Source organism: Manis javanica, chromosome 14 (assembly GCF_040802235.1).
Source record: "Manis javanica isolate MJ-LG chromosome 14, MJ_LKY, whole genome shotgun sequence".
Taxonomy (NCBI): domain Eukaryota; kingdom Metazoa; phylum Chordata; class Mammalia; order Pholidota; family Manidae; genus Manis; species Manis javanica.
In genome coordinates, this window is record NC_133169.1 from 47,978,167 (window position 1) to 48,003,241 (window position 25,075).

The 25,075-nt window shown below is 35.6% G+C and overlaps 1 pseudogene; it reads left to right on the forward strand.

The window, feature by feature from the left end:
- The first annotated feature begins 9,209 nt into the window (after positions 1-9,209).
- Positions 9,210-10,335, forward strand: LOC140846027 (YY1-associated factor 2 pseudogene; annotated as a pseudogene).
- The last annotated feature ends 14,740 nt before the right edge of the window (positions 10,336-25,075 follow it).

Sequence of the window (25,075 nt, forward strand, 5' to 3'; positions counted from 1 at the left end):
TCTCTGCAGAGGCTACCACAGAATGATTTAAGTATGGAAAATTATCTGTTTAGTGGACTAAGTAGAGCTCTTTAGTTTTATACATGTTGAACGTTAAGTCCCATTTTAAAACTTTTCTATATTATAGTGTTGTACCTTCTGAAATTTAGTGTTTTTTATATTATATAACTTTTCCTAATTTGTGGCATAAAATTTTTTAAATACATTTGCCATTACAGATAGAATAGCTTAGAATATTTTGTAGCTTTTGTTTAATGTTTAGAACTCAACACTATGAAGAAATCAGTTTTCAAACCATGAAAAGACATGGAGAAACCTTAAATGCATATTACTAAGTGAAAGTAGCCAATCTGAAAAGGCTACATACTGTATGATTCCAACTATCTGACATTCTGGAAAGGGAAAACTATAGAGACAATAGAAAGAATAGTGGTTTCCCACAGGAAGGGAGAGGAAAAAGATGAATAGCCAGAGCACACAGGATTTTTAGGGCAGTGGAAATACTCTGTGGTATTTTAATGTCAGATATATAATACCCATAGAATGTATGGGTTCATGCAGCAGGAAGAGGTAAGCTAATGACCTTACCATTTTTGTATTCCCACTGATGTATGAGTAATTCTGTTTGTCTGCATCCTCATCAGTATTTGATAGTGTGTTTTTAAGCCATTTTAACAGAACACAGTAGTGTTTTGTGTGGTTTTAACGTGCGTTTCCCTAATTATGTGTTAATGTAGGTTCATCAGTTGTAGCAAATGTATGGGATGTTGATAATGGGGAGACTATGCATGTATGGGGATAGAGGAGATCTGGGGTATCTCTACTTTCTTGTTAACCTTAAACTGCTCTAAAAAACTACAGTCTTTATTAAAACATCAATATCACGTGATAATACAATCAAATGTGATATCCTAAGTTTAATATATTTTGCACAATTAAAGCTATAAAAGTAATTCCATAATGACACGCCATGTTCACTTGTTTCTTTTGTGTGTTTCAAAGCAGGCAAGTAACATATGGGAGTTGTTGCATTTATTCAAAATATAGGTAAGGTAGGTAGATAAGTAGATAGACAATTACATAGATAATCCCAATAGCTTTAAATTCTTTAAGAGCTTCCTGCAGTTACTCTGAGAGGTCGGTGTTGACATTTGTAAATTAATAATCTCAGCATTTAGGTGAGTTTTCATATATGAGTTATGTACAGGAAGTCCAAAAAATTGGAAACCATAGGATAAGCTGCTTTAAAATCCCATTTTCCTTATGCTTCTGCACTGCTTGTGTAATCTTATGTTTTAAGTAGTAGTTTTGCAAACCCTTTTCTGATCATAAAATGAAACCGTAGTACAAAACCAGAACACAAAATTTTCTTTCAACCAGGAATAAAATATCTAATAGTTAATCTGAAAAATACTATAAATATGTTAAAACATTCAGGAAGACTAGAAACATAGTGAAGATAATGTGTGCACTTTAAATTCTCAGATTAGAATTAAAACTAATGATACTTCATGTGAATCTGTGTCTATGTTGTTGCCTACAAGAAAAGTGTCCTCATTCCTCTGTGTCAGTTTTTTCCTCTGATTTTTCTGTCACTATAATTAATCAATTCAGCTGGTACCTTGATTGAGCTTCCTGTATGTTTCTTGTAATTGGGGTCCATTTCTTAGGTTTGCCCATTTATAGACTTTATCAAACCTAGGAAAAACTTAACCATGATTGCCCGTCCCTGGCTCCGCGCCCCCCGGTTGCTCCCCTGCCCTCCGCTACCCACAGACCTGCTGCATTGTGGGTAGGAGGCGGCCCCGGCTTCTGCGCCCCATCCCCGCGGGCCCGCTGCGCTGTGAGTAGGCGGTGGCAGCGGCGGCGGCGGGGGCGTGGGCGAGGTTGCGTGCGCAAGTGACTGAGAGGCTGAAGCAAGACGGGCAGTTGAAGATCAGGCACCACGTGCTGGGGGACTCGCAGCTCTATAGTCATCCCGAGTTGGGCAGTTGGATTGGTTATTGGATGTAAGCCCCTCGGACAGGGCATCCCTTTGATGAGGCCGCTCTTCACAGTGGAAACAGGCTCCGAGGGGCTGTATGTTATCTGCTGGCTCCCTGTAGCTGGGACAGCAAATGCTTCTTTGAAGCAGGATCTGGAAGGCCTCATATTCTGTCCCCACAGAATATTAGTGATATTCCAGTATGTCCTTTCTACTCCACCAGGTAATATAAAAGCCTTGCCCCTCTGAAGGTTTTGTTCAAAGAGTCTTTCTTAACACTTTGAGTTATGATACTCATAGCTTATGTTGTGATTTGAAATAATAAATACATGGAGATATTAGAGAATAAACACAGTGGACTCCACTACAATAATCCTTGTGGTCTCATTTTTAAATTGCTTTATTTACAAAACGAAAATTAGCAAATGAAAATACAAAAGAAAAGTCACCACAAAAGTAAAATTATTCATATACACTTTAACAGGAACATTCTCTGAACTAATTTAGTCTGTTTAGCATATTTCCCTAGTTTTTTGTTCATTATCGATGTAGAAAAATATTATCCCATTTTAGCAACTACTCTTCTATAATGTGTTTTCAACTTCTATCCTGCATATCTTATAGAAAATATGACATTTAACTCTCTAGTGTTAGAAATTTATTTTTTAATGTTAAAAATTTACAAATAATTGTTTACATCCATGTTGGCACATGTATTAGTTTTTTTTTAAATTAGGAATGAATATCCTGTCCTTTCTCTTTTTTAAGTGGTATGCTCAAGAATTTTGGTTCATTTCATGTTTTATAGTTAAAGACCCAAAAGAGACTTGTGCCCAGGTGAAGAATACTAAGGATGTTCATAGGGTGAGAACCAAATAGAAATGTCATAAGCTATAGACCTTTGTTCATGTATGTAAGACCCCAAAGGGTATAGTGTTTGTGCATGAAAGGCAGAGAGCATGAAAATATGAGGAGATAAGCATATATCAGTAGAGATGAATTTAAAAAATTAATTTTATGACTTTCTGGAAGATAATTTCAAATTTCCATTTTTTCTCCATCACTTTGAGTAAATAAATGCAAAGAAAAAAATAGAAAAGTTTATCCAGAGTATATAAGATCTGCTAGAGTTTGGTGAGGACATTAAAACAGAATAAAAATACCTAACATAAAAATATATCTGGAAACAAAATTGGATACTAACATTTTGTAAAAGGAGTTTCCCTTACAATGTAAAATAAAAAAGTGACCTCATGGTCTAGAATACTTGAATTATAAAATGTCTAGAAATCTGAAAAAGGCTTGTCAAAAATGTAAATATCTGTGGCTGAAGCAAACAAAACAGTCATCTGTAGTCATTTGAAACATTTTCTTAGGGATTGTATGTGCATGATCTATGAAAATTGTCTATCTTTGGATTACACATACATTATTAAAGAATGATGATTGCTAGTGGGATAAAACAAGTTCCTTATACAGTTTTAAGTATGTATGACTTTTTAAAACAGCCAGCATAAAAGAAAAATGTTTCCATTTTTAAAAATTATAGTGATGTGTGATTGAAAACTCCTTTTTCCTTTTTTCCTGCTGTTATTCCTCACATCTGGTATGGATTAAACATCTCTAGGCTCTTGATCTTTAACCCTAAGTTGCTGAACAGAAATCTGATAGCCCATTTTTCTCTAAATTCTGTATTTATAGAAAGGAAAGGAGAATACTCAGCTTCCTCCAACATTTTAGCAGTCTTTTCTTTACACTAATATGTCACCTTTTTCATGGTGTTTACTTAGATTAACCATTGCATAGTTACACACCCAAGATGGTCAGAATATTGACCCAATAGTCCTTCTTAGAGCAGGCACCTAAAAATCAGCAGGATATAAACAACTTCATAAAGAATGATGAAGTTCCAATGGGGCTAAAGGAAACTGGGTTTGTTTACCTTGATATCTCAAGGAAAGCAAAATATGTACCATTTTTTTTAAAGTTCTTTTTGCAAATAATCTGTTTACATAATTGTTGGCTATCATAGTTGCTGTATGTAATATGTTTGTCCTAATGGAAATAATCTGAGTTGATAAAATTGGAAAGGTTCTGCCTTGATAATTTCTACAATGAGATTGTTACTAGTTTAGAAATTTGGCTGAGCTTTTCTGATAACAAAGTGTTGCTAAATTGTTAGCTAAAACCATGTTAAAAGAAGAGCTGCCAGAGAGGAGCCACATTGCTGCACACATAGGCTTATGTCGTGGCTTTTGGCAATGATGTTGGCAAATAAGGCAGTCAATGTATTCCCTGTTATTTCTCCTTGAACACAGAAAACCTCTTCATAACCATTGTGGTTTCACTTGCACTGTGTCTATTGCACAACTTCCCAAGCTCTCACTCTTCACCAGGAACCTGAGGATTGATGTTTATTTTGACTCACTAGAACTCGGATCCAACAAGATGTGTTGAACCTCAGCATTTTAGGATGATCAAGGGCACTATGCTGCTTTTTAACTCACTGCTGTGCTCTTTTTATTCTTCATGTCTATTTTCAAAGTTTTTCTTCTCTCCATCCCGTGTTTCTGTGTAATGTGTGGATAGAATTCAGTTCCGCAAAAGCACACAGCTGTCATCTGTGTTACCAGTCTCGGATCCAGCTGCTGTGTGCAGAGGTGGGGAGGGCTTAGTTCTGCCTTAGGCTCTTCCACGAGCCTTTGTCATTGCAACCAGATCCCTTAAACTGGCGGCATCGAGTAAGGCACGCAGTGAAAAGCAGCATATGAGCCTTCTTGACTCTGAAGACTAATGCTTATAGTTTTTGTGCTTTCTTTCTGTTTTTAGCATTTTAATGAAAGAGAATGAATAGGAACACTCTTGATTTTATCATACACTAGGAACTTTGAATTTTATTCTTAATCCAGGACTTTGAGGGCAGAATTTATGAAAGCTGTCATAAAGCCCCTTGTTTTCATAAGACCACAGGCATCAATAATGTGTCAAAGATAAACTAGACTACACTTTTATCATCTCTAGGACTTAGAAATGTCATCTTTCGTATCAGTCCATTTCCCAGCAGAAAACAGTACACTAACAAGGGGCAATTTGCATGAGCTTAATAAAGGATTTTTAAATGTAATTAAATTATTATTGTTAGCTTTGGAGAGAGAAAAGTATCTTTCTTGTGAACAATTTCATTAGAAATTCAACCATGCGTCTTACTATGTTGATAGACAGTGACCTCAATGGAGGGGTGAGGATTTGACAATATGGGTGAATGTTGAAACCACTCTGTTGTATATGTGAAACCATCATAAGATTGTGTATCAATGATACTTTATTTAAAAAAAAATTCAGCCATGGCTTCATTTTTGATTTTGTTGCTTTTCCTTCAGTTAAATTCATTACAATTAAGTTGAATAGTTTTAAATAAAAATAGGACCTATGAGCTCAATTTTATAAAAGCACATATATCCCTCTTTATGTAAATATACCAAAAAGGACTCCACCAATATTTACCTAATGTTAACAAGTTATTTTTGAATTTAAGATGTTTCAAATTGTATATATTTTTATTTTCTACATAATTTCAGTTTGGTGTAATAAGGTATAATTTTTGCAAAACACTACATTAACTTAAAAAATAGATCTGAACATACCTCAAGACAAATGCTGGGCATAAAAGCCACAGGGCATAAATCGCAAAGAAGTTAAAAGCTAACCTTTTCAAACAATATTGCTTCTCTCTCACTTACCAACTTTATATTTCCCTGTATGGCTCTGGAAGATGACTGGTTAGCCAGAGACGGGTAAGATTCCTCAAGAGAGGAACAACATAAGACAGGCACAGTCACAGGGGGGCCATCAGGTGATAAATTGGGGATCAACAGAGGTGAGGCTTAGAACCCCACCCCCCCTGTTTTGAGAGAAATCTTCTGCATCCGTGGATGTTTTGTTGCCCTTTTCAAGCTTGGATTAACACTTAGTCTATAGGCACAGACCTGATCATCTACATTTGCCCTCTTACAGCACTAAACTATGTTTTCTACCTTTATCTTGCATCTACCTACCACTTCAGCATTTTATTAAAAATAATAATAATAATAACAATAATATTAAGGGAGAAATGTGGGATTCACATATAAATCAAGTATAAAAATCAAACAAATATTCGTATTCGACCTGATTGTTTATAGTTCATAATGCGTGATCAAAACCGAAAGTTTCTGTGATGACTGCCCTTGCACTGTTCATCATGTAAGAACTCATTCACTATGTAAGAATTTGTTCACCATGTAAGAACTTGTTTGTTATGCTTCAGAAGATTGGAGACGGTTGAGAACTAGACTTGGGGTTGATTAATGATTGTGCATTGAGTCCCCTATACAGAATTTTATTGTTGCTAACAAGCATTTGATCAATAAATATGAGAGATGCCCTCTCAAAACAAAATAAATAAATAAATAAATAAATAAATAAAAAATTTATGCCAATAAAATAAAATAGATCTGAACAAAATTATGTAAAGTTGTAAACAGTTAATTCCAGGTGGTGGAACAAAATGTTTTTAAAAGCTATTGGAAACCGTCAGGGAAGGTGAGTGAATCCAGGGCTAACGATAGTAGGAAGCTGCTCCTCTCCGCAGGTGTGAAGGGGCTGGAGAGGACAGCCAGAGGGTGGCTGTGCAGGATTTGTGCCCTTGGGAGACTAACTCCTGTACTGACACCCGGCTGCCTCAGTGGGAAGGGAGCTGGGGAATAAGGACCAAACTGCATTCTCCTCCCACTCTGTTCTGTGATAGGAAATCACTGTTCAAACATGACCGTACTAAAGGATACAAAAGGTTTTTGTCTTGTCCACAGAGAACAAACTCCTGTGGCACAAAACAAGGCAAAAATACTTGGAGAGGGGTCAAGGAAGGGCAGATGGGGAATGACCAACACATGTGTGAGCTGAAGCTTTAAACCTGAAGATCTCAATTCTTTGCTGCTCCATGATTGTGCCTGTCCCTGAAACATCGCTATCTGCCATACTTGAAATATATTCATGCAATTTCTTATATGGTCTAATTGTAGAATGGTAAGTCTGATTTATTATTTCCATACTGGTGTATTTAAAACATGTTTTAGAATCTTCATTTGCATTTTTTTTAGTATTGATAGCTCCTTGTGTAAATGGAAGTATCACAAGTATCTTGAATAATACACAAAAACTAATCCAGAAAAGTTGAGTTTAGGATTGCTCAAGTTTTTCCTGATAGTCAGAGGATAAACAGGATCTGATTTGCTCTCCTTCAGGATTGTTAAGATTAATGTCATGTTATTTTCTTGTTTGTGTAAATCTGTAGATTGGAGTATAGGCAGGGGCTGAGTTTAAGTTCTGGGAATCATAAGGAACATTTGTTTGTTTCTGAAAATATATATAATGCCACAGAAACATACAATATACAATACCTAGGTGAATGGATAGAGGTATTTTATTTGTCTCCTCATCATGAATGGGTCTCTGTGAGAAGTAGATATAATAAAGTGATTTTTCTGAAAAATGGCAAAAACTGCTATTACTAAAACCTTATCAAAGAACATGTCTCTCCATATTGCTAGGAAGGACACTGCTCAACAGGTGGCACTCATACTTCAGTGAAACAATTGTTGGGAAATGAATAAAGAACTATGTTTCATACCATACCTCATTGCCATATAGTTTCTGTTTCTCTTGTATTTTCATCAATTTCTCCTACATTACACAGTTTAATGTGATTTATTGTGCAAATGTTCATAAAATTCATTTAACTACATTCATCATATGAAGTCATTTAACAGTTATTTAAATTTCAAAAAAATGTAATATTTTATTATTAACATAAAACAGTTCTCGTAGAAGTATAGAAAACTGGAATGTTGCTATGAACATAGCTAAGAAAATTTGATTATAAGCGAGACATTTCTGGCAAAAATAAAAGACACTTGATAAAAACAAGAATATACATAAAACAGTGAGCCACAGACTCTTTGCTTTTTGATTAGTAGAAGCAGGAAATACAGATATTTATCTCATGGTATTTACAAAAGCATTTTGCAGCATTACTGTCTAACTGAAAAGGGAAAACTGAGCTAATTACTATTCTGATTGTTGTAGGAGATTTCAGTGGGCATATTCTACATAGAACATAGGCCTAAAGAAAGAGTAAGAACAAAATACATACGGATTTCTAGGCCATTTCAAAATAATTACTCTCTTAGTAATTGATGTCCATATAGCTATTATTTTCAGCTCAGAAATTCCAGCAGAACCACTGTCCAATGGAGCCATGGTGGGAATTTTCACTGTAATATTTGTAATTTATTTCTGTTGGACCTGGATATTCAGCCCATTAACTATGTGGCTATCTGATATATCAGGTTTCTCCACATTGTGATTCAGTATACTTCCCTCTTCAGAATTCTTTGATGTGTATTGTTTTTTCAAGTCCTTCTCTGAAATTTTTATATATTGACAAATGGCAGTTTTTAGGATTAAGTTTCAACATTAACCTAAACTAAGGTGTTTAGGAGTTGTACCACATGCTAGAATGTTCACATTACAATGAATGTGGTATTGGAAGCAAATCTACTTTTTTAAGACACCCTTTAAAACTGGAGTTTCCATGTTTAACAATCGTTCCTGATTATGACAAGTTGAACCAGTTAGAATAAATGCAAACTTGCACACAGTCTCAATTATGGCTCCTCAAACACCAGAGTAAAATAGCAGTAACTCTTTGTTAGTATTTCTTCTGTCAGACAAAGTAGTGTTTTTTGACCACTAACTGAAAACTGAATTGGTCAAGAATTACTGAATTGTTCATATTGTGTTAAAATGATTTCACTTTATCATTACGATAGATTTGTCACTAATTTTAAATGACAATATTTTTTCTATTTCATCAATATATACTCAAACTAAATATGATAACTACCACATAATAAGAAATAAGTAAATATTTGTTGAATAAATGATAAGTGATTTAAGAAAATCGAATGATTTTGGTTCTAGTATTCTTCATACTTGTTTTCTCCAAAACAATGTTTTCTTCAAAACAATGAATGATATTGGAAGGTATTATACAAAATTAAGATGATATAACAAGTATTCAAATTAAGCAACCTAGTAAAATTTATAAAATGCTGTAAAAACTTAGATGTAATTGTATTTTTATAAAAATTATGCCTTAGGCCCGGCCGCGGCCCTGAGCTGACAACACGCGGCCACGGCGCGGCTCCCGGCGCGCGCCCGTCGCCGAGCCTTGGGCGACAAGAAGAGCCCCACCAGGCCGAAGCGGCAGCCAAAGCCGTCGTCAGACGAGGGCTACTGGGACTGCAGCGTGTGCACCTTCCGGAACGGCGCCGAGGCCTTCAAGTGCATGATGTGCGACGTGCGCCAAGGGCACCTCCACCCGAAAACCACGACCTGTCTCCCAGCAGGTCACTCGGCAGTTTGTGCCCCCTACACAGTCAAAGAAAGAGAAAAAAGATAAAGTAGAAAAAGAAAAAAGTGAAAAGTGAAAAGGAAACACCTAGTAAAAAGAACAGTCATAAGAAAACCAGGCCAAGATTGAAAAATGTGGATCGGAGCAGTGCTCAGCACTTGGAAGTCACCGTTGGGGATCTGACAGTCATTATCACAGACTTTAAGGAGAAAACGAAGTCACCGCCCGCGGCCAGTGCCACCTCCGCGGATCAGCACAGTCAGAGCGGCTCCGGCTCGGGTAACACTGAGAGGGGCGTGTCCAGGTCATCCTCGCCCCGCGGAGAAGCCTCGTCACTGAATGGAGAGTCTCATTAAAGTTTATTTTCTCCAGTTTTTTAGTCACTTCTGTCATACCATGCAAATGCACAGATAATGCCAAGAAGTACCACATTTTCATGACCTATTCATGCACAATCCATAATTTGCTTTTTACATAAAATACGAATTTGTTACACTTATTGCAGTCTATGCCTACCAAACATTTCCAGACTTAACATTTTGGTCTCCACAGTCACAGGTACCATGAAAATGTGGTTGAATTATTCATTCTGCAGTGTTACTGGTAAGTCTATTTTCACTTTTAGTTTAGTGAATTGTAACATATAATTCTTGAATTCTCTACTATTGGCATGTAATGAATTTAAATTTTTATAACATAGTGCAAGCTGCCTAAATGTATTATTTGAGAATTGTGAAACAAATAGTTATATGTATACAAGTCAAAAATCAACTATTGCTGCAACAGAATTTTCTTACTGGTTCTCCTCTTAAATACACCTGCTGGTATACTTGCTGTGGTTAAACAGGAAAATTGCTATTAAATAAAAAACTTGTATGAACCATTGCCAATGTTTTCGACATATTTTACTAAATTATTGTTCCTGAATTGTTTCTGGTTTTGTTTTTTTGTTTTTTTGCTTTATCTTTCAAAACATTCATTTATTGTAATGTTTACTAGGAGACTAGTAAACAATAAAACATTGATTATTTAGCTTTGTAATTCAGGTTTAGTGCTGTTGTCATTGAACACTGGTATTTTCTGTATTATATAAAACATTTAAAATTCAAATAATTATAAGCATTTGGCAAAAAAAAAAAAAAAAGAGGAGAGAAAAGAAACCTGCCATAATTTAAAACTGCAATTTTGGAGAAGCTTTAACTTAATAGTTTTATCACTGTTTCCTGGCCCCAAACTTTAGCCAGCGTCATAGAAGTATGAATCTAATTAATATAGAAATGAGAACTGTTGCACAGAACTGGAAAATAACTTATCTTAAAATGAGTTTAATTGGCCTCTTACTATATATAAGAATTCTTAAAAAAAATCATAGTGCCCTATTTTCAGACACAACCGCCAGTTTACGCATTTTATCAATATCCTGAAATTTAAAAAGTATTTACAGCCCCTCACTATTATATAAAATTACCAATAAAATATTTTTATGACTACAGATATTGCATTTTTGTTTACAACTAATCAAGTGTTTTATGTTGTATTTAAAAATCCAACCTAGAAACCACGTAGTACTGCTTAAATTCTTTGAGGGTCTCCTGCTTTCTCTTATCCATTTGCTTAATGTATATCCATCTACGGGGACTTCAGGAATATAAATAAACTTAAAGTATAACTTGAATACAGAATATCACATAAAGACATCATGTTAGCATTTGCAGAAAAGAAAAACTGTAGACCCTGACAGTTGTGATATTTGGTGGTTTCGCGTTGTAATGTAATTTTCTGTTTGATTGCAGAACTTTTTACAGGCACAATGGTACTGTCTTTTTTTGTAAAATGCTAGTTGTGAAATACAGTTAATTGCATACAGTAAAAGTCTGTGAATAAAACAGTTATATACCTCAAAAAAATTATGCCTTATACTTTAAGTTAAACTTCAGATTTGGTGTTCTTCTCTACTGTGCTAAAAAAATATGATGGGTATGTATAACTAGAGTATGGCTGTCTTGACACAACTTGGTAATTTTATTGATGAGAATTTAAATGATTAAGCCATAAGAAATGAATAAATATCCATCCTGTTTTACCAATTATTTTCCCCAGGACAAATCCATTAATGTAACATTTAGCTTGAAGTCTTCTGTTGTCTTGCCAATGGGCTTCATCCGCAAACAAGTTCACTGTGGATTCAGTGAGACTGAGGAATGACAATGGAACATTCTTGGGGTAAAAGGGCTTATGGCCCAACTTTGTTCTCCCGGTGATAGGTCGAGCACTAGGATCGTGTCTGCACCCAGAGGTCTGCAGATCTGTAATCCTTCTCCTAATCCTCCTTGTCTCTGCCTCCACCTACTGCACTGGGCAGAGCTCTTTATCTAGTGACTCAGTCAATACTAGCCTAGGAGTGTGGGAGCATTAGTCTAGCAGCAGGCCAGTTACATCATCAAGTACTTTAGGTTCAGGTGAGGATCCTGGCCATCAGAACTCCCATTTTCCCCACTGATGTTTTTCTCCCTTGTCACATTTACTACTTTGGTTAATGATAGGTTGATTTTATTTACATTTCTCCTGTGTTATTTTATTTTTAGTTATTTGAACTGATAGTACATGAGAAGTTAAAATATCTAAAATATCTAAAGTAGTAAAAAAGAGCCTTTAGATGGATTTCCAGTGTAATTGTAATTCTCAAAATTATATTTTTCTCATTTATTCAATATTCTGTCATGTTTTCTTTCAAATTTTGACAGGATGAAAAATAAAGTGTTCCATAGAGGGTGAAAGCTGCAAATAAAGTCCGTGCCATATTTGCACTCATAAGAGAGATAATTAGCTGAAAATCATAAGATGGTATTCAGTGGATACCACTTTTTCATGCTTGTGACAAATGGTTTTACCAGGTAAAGGCCAGAAAGCTGGTAAAATACAAATTGAAATGTTAGTAGTAAGAAAAGATCCACAAAAATAGGACTACTGCTTGTGGGTTTTCATATCATTTGGTAATGATATGTCACCTGTTACCTGAAAACTCTTTTTGGTATTTAAAATATTTTCAGCAAAGGAAATAATGAGCCAACAAAATAACTTTTCCAAACCTATGATTTCACTGAATTTATTTGATTTGTGCTCTATACATAGATACAGTTGTGTATTTGTAAAACTGGTAGCTAGCTAAACACTATTAAGGAGAAAGCCAGAGCATCAAAAAGTTTCCACCTTTACAGGAAAAGCAAGACTTGGGTTATTAGTTTAACAGCTTTTAATATCTTGGGACATTAAAACAATTACCACTTGGAGAAAATGATTTAGCTAGCTGTGAAAGCTCTTCAGGAGTGCCTAAATAGTTAGAAACATTTTTCAGACTGGGTCTGTGAATTTAATGGCCATCTCTGGACATATGATCAGCCTTGATACTGGAATTGCTTTGCATGGTATGAAGCTTGCCCTAGTAAAGCAAGCAAAATCTTCTGGTGCTCTTATCAAATATAGAAATATTTAACAGTGTGCCCAACCATAGTCTTATATGTACACATATTCAAAATATATGAAGGCTCATAAATGCAATTTCAATTAAGCCAATAAATATGAATTAAATCTTTGAAAGAGTGTTTCAACTTTCTCCCTTGGTTTATGAGTGTTTCCAAAACATTACCCTGCTGGTTCAGTAAGAATCTGCTGCCTGGGGTGTCATTGGAGGAACCACTTCCTAAAAATCTGAACCTCCGTGCTGCTGTGATATCAGCACAGTGATTTGCCCAAAACTCTGATAATATAGTAGCTTTCTACAAATTTCTGTATCTCACTGAAAATCACGTATCTTTCAAATGTGACATATCCCCCAAATCCACTGCAGTATTTTCTTACAATAAGTGATTAAATCAGCTGCTAGAGATTGAAAGACCACTGAGACTCAACTGAGGATCTTCTCCACCTGGGGCCTAATAAAGTTGATTTGTATATAAGGACCCACAAAATAGAGGTCTCCTCAGGGGCCTGGCCCATATCATAAATCTAAACCAAAGTCAGCCTGTGTTTACGGGAAACACCTGTCAAGGAAACCTATCATACACCAATCACAATTCACCAACTCAGCTTTACCTTGTATACCTTACCCAAGAAATTTTACCTGTGAGATCCCTGACCTCCTAGCCAGTCATGCCCTGTTTCTCCATTGCCTCTTCTAACTCTGTGAAATGTGCTCTTGCACCATATCCCCTGGAATAGTGTTCACTGCTTTTGAGGTACTATACTCCCCTAACCATGGGTTGTATACTTGTGAATAAAGAACATCAAACTCATTACTGAAAGTTTAAATTTTGTCTTTTGACAGTTTGGGTAACAAGATGGGATCTGAAGACATCTGCTGAACATTCTTGGGATTAGTTGTCTGCCCAGGCGAAGGTACCCCAGGTGCCCTTTGGGTTGGCTCCCTTGTCCACTACTCGCAAGGAGCTCTGGGAAGTTCTCTCAGATGGGGCTCCACTTGTTTTATGTTCTGAGCTCTTAGAGTTTGTTTGTTCTATCCTTCTGGGTACAAAACTGGGGTTTGCAAGGGTCCAGATGTGGAAATTGGGATATGAGAGACTAGGTTTTCATGGTAAAGATCTAGTGGGATGCAATATTTGGTTTTGTGTCGACCTCATCTACAAGGTAAGTGCCTTCAGGAAGTCCTGACAGGCCTCAGGAACTGTACACAGGCATCCAGAAACAGTATTGTGGTTGAATTAAGGAGGATCATTTCAAGTGAAAATCTTGGGTATCCCAGCATCTAAAGAAAGCAAGACAGTAGCGCTTAGGGGACTCAGGAGGTAAGGCTACAGCATAACCTCTGGAGGACTTGGGGGAATAAAAGAAGAAACTCAGACTTTTTTGACCAAGAGCTCACCAAAATCTAACTAGTACGAGTTGTACTATAAAAGCCATTAGGGTATCTGCCACCATAAAGAAATTTTTCCTGAAAGAAATAATAGATTTATTGCTTGTGGGACTCTCAGAAGCCAAAACCACAAAATTGGTGGGCCCAGGCCTAGCACTTAAAATCTGTTGGGGTGATCAATCACCTAACTGTAAGACTGTGCTAGGGTAAATTGGTCACAGAACAGGTTAGATTTGCATTAGGTTACCTGCCAATCCCAAGACAATTTTTGTGCAATGAGTTACACTGTAAAACACCACAACATCCCCAGCCTAGTGGCATATCCCTCCTAGGTATTAATTTGGCTTTAAGAGACTCAATGCTTAGCTGAAGAAATGGGATCTTCAAGTTACAAAGAATTAGGTGTGCCACTTCTGGCACACCTGATTATTTTGTGTTTAAGAACTGTGGTCCTAGAAGCTGTAGATATATATAAAAATGGCAAAATCTTACTAAGGAAACCTGGAATTATAGTTACCCTCATGTTGGATGTTCCAATTAGACAAATCATTCATTTAAGAAGTGCTCATGAAAGAAAGGGGGATGGCATACCCTAAATCAGGCAGAATAGCATACCTATCTTAATGGCATGCAGGAGCCTCAGAAAGGCTTAGAAATTCCAAAATAGCTTCATTGAAAGAATTTATGAATCTATTGAGAGTGCTAATAACAGAGTAAAGATACAAGAGGAAACTAACACAGAAGACTGTAAAACTGGCACAGCTCCTTTTCATCTCCTGTATCCTCCCTTACCTGAGTACTCATAGTCTATACATTGGTATAAAATCATACCAAATACATTAATAATCTTGGTATAATGAAACACGTAACAAAGTATCTGGAATTTGCATGTGTAAGTGTATATGTGTATATGTTCTCTTGTAATGAAAGAAATAGTTTCTCTTAAGTTCGAATCCAGATCTCTACCTAATTCTCATCTAGCCTTCAAATTAAAATTCAAGAAGAGAATTTTAGCAAAAGTAATGCAAGGCATTGAGTTGAATAAAGGCATGCATTATATAACTGATTCAACTCTTAAATATGTATGTTTTAGTGTTACAATGTTAAGTGGGAAATCAGCAAAATAAACATTTCCCTAAATTATATTAATAGATGTACAATTTGTCATAACCTGGTAGAACAATATTGTTATCACTAAATATGAAATACCCTCAGTACACAATGTAGAGTATTGTTGGGAAGTCCAATCCTGGGAGGGCTCCTTGTGTGCTAAGTCAGACCTCTACCTGGGATAGGGGTCTTGACTCTGATGGAGAAAGAATTCATGAACAGGTGGCACAGATGCAAGTAATGTATGTAAGTAGAAAGACACACTCAAGGAAGGGGTGTGGGCCTGCCGGGGAAGTGAGCAGCACAGTGCAGTTCCGGCTGATTAGTCCTGCAGCTGGAGTTTAACCAGGGGGTAGAACACTCATTGGGAGAGGTGGGTTTTCTCTGAATATGGAGGGGACTTTGGGGAAAAGGGGCTATGCCCTCTTTTTGCCCTGATATGGTCAGCTTGGAACTATCATGGTGCCATGGGGTCTGAATTTAGTATGCTAATGAGAGTGTAATGAGCTTTGGTTATATTTCTTCCCCATCCCAAATCTCGCTGATTTGAACTGGTTAGAAACTGCATCCTGTTTTGCCATCAGTTATTTTCCTGGAATATGGCTGGTTTGTTTTCCTGACTTATGCTGCCTGTGTCAGAAGGATTGAGTGCTTTCATCACCGTCATTTCACAGATGGATCTGTCTACTGGAAACTAAAGTAATTTAAGCCCCAAACTATAACAATAAAAACATTTACATGTGGTAGTCTTAATGCCCATGTAGCATTATATAATAATTTATTCATGAAAATTATAATTTATTAAATATATATTAGACAATGAGAACGCAGATGAGCAACTTTGTTAGTGATAGCTTTCATAAATGAACTTGATATGGACCATTTTTTACTCAAATCATAAAATACTTGATACATAAGAAAAATAAGAGTCTTAATCATAAGTTGATTTCAAACTCGAGTAATTAAAGGGTACCTTTTAAAGGGGGTCTTGATAATTAAGAAAAGCACTCATGTAATCCATATTATTTTTCAAATGTGTGCACACTTTTCCAGCCTTGCACATTTATAGAAGGTAGAAAATTATATTCTTGTATTTATGAGGTGTATTTTTAAGTCATGTTTAAGTATTTTCCATACATATTCTTTGTATTCCATACATATTCAGGTTTATATTTTGGTTTATACACCAAACTAAATATTATTTTAGGACACATTCACTTGAGAATCTGAAACTCTCATTTTAATTTATTTGATATAATAAATAAAAGCCAAGTTTCTTCCTTGGTAGCCTTGTTTTATCACTTTACTCATTTCCTGGGAAATCTCACTTATTTTCAATCAAAAACTTACTTTGAGTTAATATTTGACAGAAAGGTGTCATCAGATTACAATATTCTCTTGTCCTTGAGATTCATTTTAGTCAACATTCTAAGTTTGAGTTTTACTATCCCATTATCTGAAAGAAGACTAAGATCAGCATCCCCACCGGAGACCCCACTGTCTGTCCTCCAATGTAATGCTGTGTCCACTTGGGCTCTTGATTCCTTATCACAGAGAGTAATGTCTGGGGTCACTCCAGACTGTTTTTATCCTTCATGGATAACATCTTGGCAGTCCTTATTTCGGTGGATTCCAATTTCTTAATGTCTCTCCTTTCTTTTTCCCTCTAACATTGGTATAGGTGGCTCAGTCTTTTGACTATAACCTGCTCTCTCTATGCAGGAAGCTTATGTACACAGGAAGCTCAGCAGTGAGGATCATTGTTGGAGAAAGTCACAGAGAACGATCAGATTGGACCCACAACGAATTTATGACTGTCAACATTTTTTTTTGAAGGAGTCCCTACTTATGCATGTATGTTGACTATATCTATTTGAAAATTTTCACACATTCCTTGAACATTCAACTCACCACATCAGCTTTTAGTTCAGCAAGAAAAGTGTGAAATTCACCACCTACCTGATGGAGAAAAGACAACAGGTATTGCAATTGTACCACTTTCTTGATACCAGACATAAAACCTACCTACATATCTGTCCATCCAATTCCCTTTTGTAAAAATAATCTGTCCATCTTCTCATCTCATCTCATTGTTTTATTGTCCCTGCCTTTTTAAAGACCTTATATTATAAATCCCCTATTTCCTAAATACTGTTTTCCCATTTTTAAAAAATTCACTCAAGGCTCTCTCATAAAAAAAAAAGCAAAACAAAAAACAAAACTCTCATCACTCCTCAGCTAATCTCTTTTTTTTTCACGACAAAATTATTCAAAACATTTTCTCTACTTGGTGTGTTTATTTCCCCACCTGACGATTTCTCTTACCTGAACTTAAGTTTCATCCTGATAGTCATCTATTCAGAAGTTATTGAAACAGGTCCTGCTAAAGTGTTTATAAACTGGAAAATTCTCATCCTTTCCCTTTTTAGCAGAATTAAGCCAGTTAACTATGCCTTCAGTTTCCCTCATTATCCCAGTGTGACTCCGGGAGGAAGGCGATTCCTCACCTGGGCAAGTTCCCTCTAAATCTGATGAGACTAAAGGAAGACAAGGGTAAGAGGTTGGGGACAGGGTTTTTTTGTTGCTCATGGTTCAGCCTCTCTCTCTCTCTCTCTCTCGAAGTGCTCCCAAGTCATCCCTCTCCTGCTCAGAGTGTTTCCCACCCCCACCCACTTGGCCCCACTCCCCAAACACCATCCACCCTCCCTCACCCCTTCTTCCAGGAGGAACTGCGTGGTCAGATCCCTGGTGACTGGCAGGCACCTGACCAATTATATACCAGGAACAGAGGGGAGGAGAGAATGTCCATTACTCTCTACCCCTTACCCCAGATCAGACCGTGGCTCTGCTGTGGCAAACATCCCACTGATGTGCAAACAGGCCCTTATATGCATGTCCTATCAAGGCCGGGTGAGAAATTCTGGTTGAAAACTTCCATTTATCCAACACCCAACAATCTCTTGACTCCTTCTAGAATGACCATCTCCTGTCCCTCATGCTCCTCAAGCCACTTTGTGCAGTTTTCCTCAGCTTGGAGAGTTTTTCCTTGTTTAAGTACTGCATTTCTTCTGATCCCTGCAGAAGCTTTTCCTGATAAACCAGACTAGAGCCCTGCCTCAAACCTGCTGCCTGTGGCAAGAGCTCATTAAACCATTTATTTCTCCTTAACCACAGTTTCAGTACTTGCATTGTCACATTTCTCTGTGCTGTCATTTGGCTTAATATCTTCCACCTCCCCAGCTGTAAGGTGCATTAGAGGGAGTGCAAATGACTCCTGTGTGTCTCTGAATACTTGCCACTGTTATATAAAACATACAACAAGTATATGTACAATTTATGAATGCATATGGTAGTACAATGTGATTCTGTTGTTTAGTCACTTATTGAGTCTCAGTTAGGTCAGTTATGGACTTTTCAAGCTCATGGATTGACTGTACTCTCATCTTTACTTTCCTAATCAAAAAATATTGATTAAAATAAATTGAGCTGTATGGAGGGTGCAGATAATGAATTATTTAAAATGAAGGTAAGATTACTTTATTCTAGTTTAAATAATTCTGTCTCTTTTAAAAAAAAAGATTACAGGAATTGTTACATTTCTCTTAATTCCTGTGTCAAAATGTTTAAATAGCATTCAATGCTGAATAATACCACACAAATGAAACAACAACAAGAGCTTATTTTTCAAGACAATGTGAATTGAATGGAATAACATATGAATGGGAAATCTTATTAATTTTCCTAAATTAAAATTTTACCTATGCAAACAAAACAAGCTTTAAAAAATAATGTTTTAAAACAACACAATTTGAGATATCATAAATACAAGACAAAGATAAGCAATTCACAGGAATCCTCTGTAACTATATATATAATAATATTTCAATACTTATTTTGGTAATTAGAGCATCATCTTCAAAATATAAAATATATTCATAAAATTGATCCATAAAATATATTACATATTTACTAAATATATTTAAAAATAAATGTATAAAAGAAAAAAATTTATAATATTAAAAAATAGGTTTATACTCACACATGTATTAGGGAATTAGAGATTAGGGATTTGAAGTCTAACCTAGCTCTTTGTTAGGTTAACTACTATGTAAATTAGATAGCAATCCTGAGTTTTCTGACATATAAATTTAAGGGGTGGGATAACTATCTAAGGACCTGCTAACTCTAATAGTATAAGTTAGTATAACATACAATTATACTAATTAGTATTTTATCAAATCTAAGCAGTCAGTTCATGTAGGTACAGTAGTTTATATATAATGAATTGAAAAAAGAAACTGGCTCTACTGTCCTGCTGAAATTACAATTTTGCTTTCTGTCCAAACTGCACAAAGTATCAATCAAAATAATTACAGATTTCCAAAATATTCAAAAGAGTGAAACACAATAAATTTCTGATTCCTTCATGAAATCTTTGATAACAATGCTCCTAGATTACATAATGTTACTATATTAAAACATTGAAATTTACCATTTAGGAATATTTTCATAAAATAATATATGAATAAAAAATTTTCATACTAAAAATTAAGTTCAAAATAAAACCTCTTATGCTTAATTCAATTCTTAAATTTGATTGACTTTTTAAAAGTGTAATAATAAAAACACATTAAGTGTGGGAAGTAAAAGCAAGTGTCTGACTTCCAGTATGATAATTGTTTAATTCAAATAACATCAAATTAAGTTTAAATGATCTTCAAAGAAAACAGAATGACATGGACCAAGAAAAGACAGTCATCTTTTGCCAGAGTTAAGTATTCCTTTGATAGCATCCCAGACATTATGACTTTTTTTGCATAGCATTTTATAAACATCACCTATTTTTGTGAACAAAACTATTAAGAAGCTGTGGAACTGTTGTCTTTTATATTCGTTGCTATGCTATACCTAGCAAAAATTATTTACAGTTCTGGAGGTCAGATGTCTGAAAGAGACTTCATTGAGCTAAAATCAAGATTTCATCTAAGTATTTACAGTTCTGGAGGTCAGATGTCTGAAAGAGACTTCATTGAGCTAAAATCAAGATTTCATCTAAGTTCCTAATGTATGCTCTAGAAATAATTCGTTCCTTTGTCTTTCCCAACTTCTAGAGGCTACCTGCCTTCCTTAGCTCTCAGCCACTTCCTCCATCACACATGTAACATCTTCAAATCTTTCTTCTTGACTCCAAATCTCTTTCTTCGCTTTTATAAAAGCTCTTGTGATTGTACTGGGCCTCTGGATAAACTTGGACACGTGCCTCCCCTCACGATCCTTCACTCACAGCTGGAAGGCCCCTTTTACCATGGGCACAGGTTCCACTGATGAGGACATGGGCCTCTTTGGTGGGCCATTATTCCGCCTGTCACAGATGCCTATCATAATTCCAATTTCACAAACACGTATGTGTAGATATTTGAAGATGACACATTTGTAATCTAGAGGAGCAATTAGATGTGGTGGAAAGAATGCAGATGTCGGTGCCATTCACAAGAGGTTCAGATCCCAGAGCTGTCATTTGCCAGCTACAGAAGTGGTGGGAAATTATTCATTCTCTAAATCAGCTTCATAATTTCTTGAATGGAGATGTAAATAATATGTAAATTGAAGGATTCTTATGAGAACTACAAATATCAGACCTAGATCATTGTAAAATGCTAATTTCTGTTGATATTATTATTATAGATTAATTAAAATTATTCATACATACACTTGAAATTCCTGAAATTATTATCCAGCTCCTTTTCTCTGCTCCTCTATAATCTGATATAGATGTTGCTGTGGCTAGTTATTTAAAAACTTCTGTAAAATTTGAAAAGAAAATATATTTAGGGCTTAAATATGAAGATCAGTGTAAAGGCAGACAAAGCTATGACTTTCAGATATTGAGGCTAAATTTTAAATTATCAGTAGGGTTTTAGTCAAGCATGTAGGGTTAGAAGGGTATTTCAGAAAGATTAAGTAGAGTGGAAAATAGGCACATATGCATGAATGAACATACATGTAGTTAGTTCATTACAGATTACACAATACTAGATGAGAATGCTTTATTTTTTGCTGCTATCTAGAACATTTGCCCATGTAATTAGGGCCTAAATAACTGTCTTAATGAGAGTGGTGACCACAGTATCCAGTGCTGAAGTACTTCAGCTTTTATGTAAGTTCTAATTAAAATGTAAACATGTTTTCACCATATAGCAAAACTGCTTCAGAAATCCATTTATTTCTCTCTTGTTTCTAACCATGTATTTTTATTTCATAAATATCCACTTGTAACAAAAATGAGAATTTCAATTTATGAAGTTTGCTATTTGAAGTAAGAATCACACACACAAAAAAAAGAAAGAAAGAGTAGAAGATGAAGGATGAGGAGAAAGAGAAGAAGGGAAGGAAGAGGGAGGAGAGGGAAGAAGAAAAATAATAAAAAGACACACTCTTTGGTGTATTTCATGTTTGTATTCGTCCATTATCCATCCATCCTGAGCCCGTACTGTATACCACGCTGTCCTAAGCAGAGCAGAACTTGTGAGAGGGGAAACGTGCATTGGTGCAGAAGAGGGAGCATCTTGGAGGGGATGGCTGCCTGAAGAGGACAGAGGGCCATGAGAACACAGGAAGTCAGGAATGGAATGGCCTGCGTGTAAGACACCTTTGTCATTTAGCAGGACTAGGTGAGGCGCCACTAGAGGCGCTCCTGTGCACGTAGGTGGGAACCACACTACAGAAATGCACACGCCTCCCTTATGCCTCCATAAGCTTTGTCCTCATCGAGAGCTCTTTTCTCTAGATGACTGTTCTTCCCAATTCATCAGCTCATTCTCAAAGACTTCCCTTTATTTCCTGGTCTTATCCATTGTTTAACAATCCTCCTTGTCTTAGCCACTAAGCTGCCAGAGAACCTGCCTCTGCCTATCCAGCCTAGATCAGTACAACTGTTAGTCTGACATCCCCTCCCTACGGGCTTCTGAGCACTGCAGGAGACAGACCAGGACCTTGTGGAATTCTGCCACTGCGTATCTGTGGTTTCCAGTAACAGCTCGTTCCTAAATGTGCTCCTACTGAGTTTGCTTTACTGATCACATCAGGGCTCTCTCACATCCCTTCCTCTCTAGTTACTGCCAATCTTTTATAGGTGCTCTATGTACATGCTTTTTAAAGATGTGTGCTTTTTAAAGATTTTTTATGTATGTGTATACCTGCATACAGCCTAGTTCTCCACAAATTAGGTTTTTTGTCGCTGAACTTCATGAAAACAAATTTTGTGTTATATACTGTTTTGTATCTGGCTTTTTTTTGTATTTATGTAAGAATGGTAATATTTCTTCATCCATCAATATCTAGAAGAATTCATTAGTCCAGAATGGAGTATTTGTGCCTGGTGCTTTATGGGAAGATTTTAAATTATGAATTCAATATCTTTAGTAGATATGGGACTATTTAGATTTTCTTCTAGTGCTGTAACAAATTGTTTTGTTCAAGGAATGTGTACACTTCTTTTCTGTTCTTGTATTGACAAAATGTTTGAAATGTATTGCAGCTTTCCCAAGACATGGTCGGTTTTGGTGGTTTCATACTCTTTTATGGAATGTCTTAAATATATTAACCATAGTTATTGTAAAGTCTTTAACTTCTAACTTTATAGTTTGTATCTTATCTGGGTCTCTTTATGTTCTTTCTTTTACCTCTCATTTATTAGTCATTTTTCCCCTTCTTTCCATGTCTAGATGTTATTCTTGCTGTTGCTGTTAATTACTATTTATTGTGTGCCTGTCATTGCAAAGAATATGTTGTAGAGGCTGTACCTTATGTGACCTTCATTTAAATTTGGTTGACAATTTCTCTGTTAAATAATAAAGTTGCCATTGACACACCTGAATCCTAAAGACTTGTTTTAGATGAGTCTACTCCAGTTTATCCTATTGCTAAAGCATGGTCCTATGTGTAGGGCATTGTTTTCCTTTTCCTCTTCATTGACTGACAAGGGTGTTTATCAGAGTTCCTCCATTTTTATGTAACTTGAACTCCAATGTCTCTTCTGTTTTTTTTATCAATGTCATAGTATCTTTATTGCTGTCATTTTGTAATAATACTTGATATATAGTAGTGAAAATACAAATTTAGTCTTTGTTTTCTCTATTATCTTGGCTTTTAATTTCCCTGTTACTTTTAGAATCAAGTAATAAACTTTCCCATTCCCCTAAAAACAATTCTGTCTAAATGTTTTAATTAATTAATTAATTTTTAATTTTTTCAGATTTCCAGTTTTATTTGTACTCATGTCTCTGTGTATTAAATTACATACAAGTTTATGATACGTAATTTTGTGCATCCACCATTATAGTCAAAATACTCATAGTACCAACACCCTAAGGGGCTTTCCTGTTGCTCTGTGACATCCATACTCACCTGACACCAGATTTCCCACCCATTCCAATTCCTTACCATTAAACTTGTTCTCCATTTCTAAACTTCAGCATAAACAGAACAATATATAGCCTTGTATATTTTTTCATTCATCATAATTCTCTTATTTATATTGTTTTAATTGTCTATTCTTTTTTATTATTGAGTAGTATTCCATAACATGTATGTACTAGTATTTGTTTAACCATTCACCTGCTGAAGGACATCTGGGCTGATTCCAGGTTTGGGCCATTATGAATAAAGATGCTGTAAACATTTATTGTACAGATTTTTGTGTAAACATGTATTTTTTTCTCTGGAATAAATACACAAGAATACAATTGCTGGGTTGAATGCCAGTTGGAAGTCTAGTTTTTTTAGGGAGCTGCAAACGTTTTCATAATGGCTCTACTATTACATATCCCCACAAAAGATGCCTGAGCAATCCAGGTTTTGTACATATATGCTAATGCTTGACATCATTACTATTCTTTTTATTTTAGTCATTCTATTAGGTGTGGTGGTAATATCCCATTGTGATTTTTATTTACATTTCCCTGGTGGATAATAATGCTGAGCAACTTTTAATGTGTTTGCCAACTGTACATCCTCCTCATTGAAATGACCCATGTCTTTTGCCTAAATTCTAATTGGACTGTTTATTGTTTACTGTTGAGTTCACTTAGTTTCTTGTATGTTTCAGATACTAGTTCTTTGCCAGTCATATAGTTTTAAATATTTTCTCCTAATATGTAGCTTGTCTTTTTATGCTCTTCATGTATTGTGCTTTTGATGTCAAGTCTGAAAAATTGTGGGCTGGCCTTAGATCCTGCAGATGTTTCCTATTATTCTTAATAAGTTTATGTTTTCACATTCAAGTCTATGATACATTTAATTTTTATGTAATGTATAAAATTTACATTGAGATTCTTCCTCTTTTTTCTTTTTTTAGCCTATGTATACCCAATTACTCTAGCAATTGTTGAAAAAGCTGTTTTTCCTTCCAAAAAAGTTGTTTTTGCATCTTTGTCAACAATCAGTTTGGTGTATTTGTATGGATGTATTCTAATACTGATACCGCATAATCTTGATTAAAGTATCTAAATAATAAGTCTTTAAATCTGGTAGGCTAATTCCTCTCACTTTTTACTTCTTTTCCAAAATTATTTCAGCTAGTTTAGTTCTTTTATACTTCCTATATATAATTTAAACTTTCCTATATCTAACAAAAATAATGGGTTGGTGTTTTGATGGG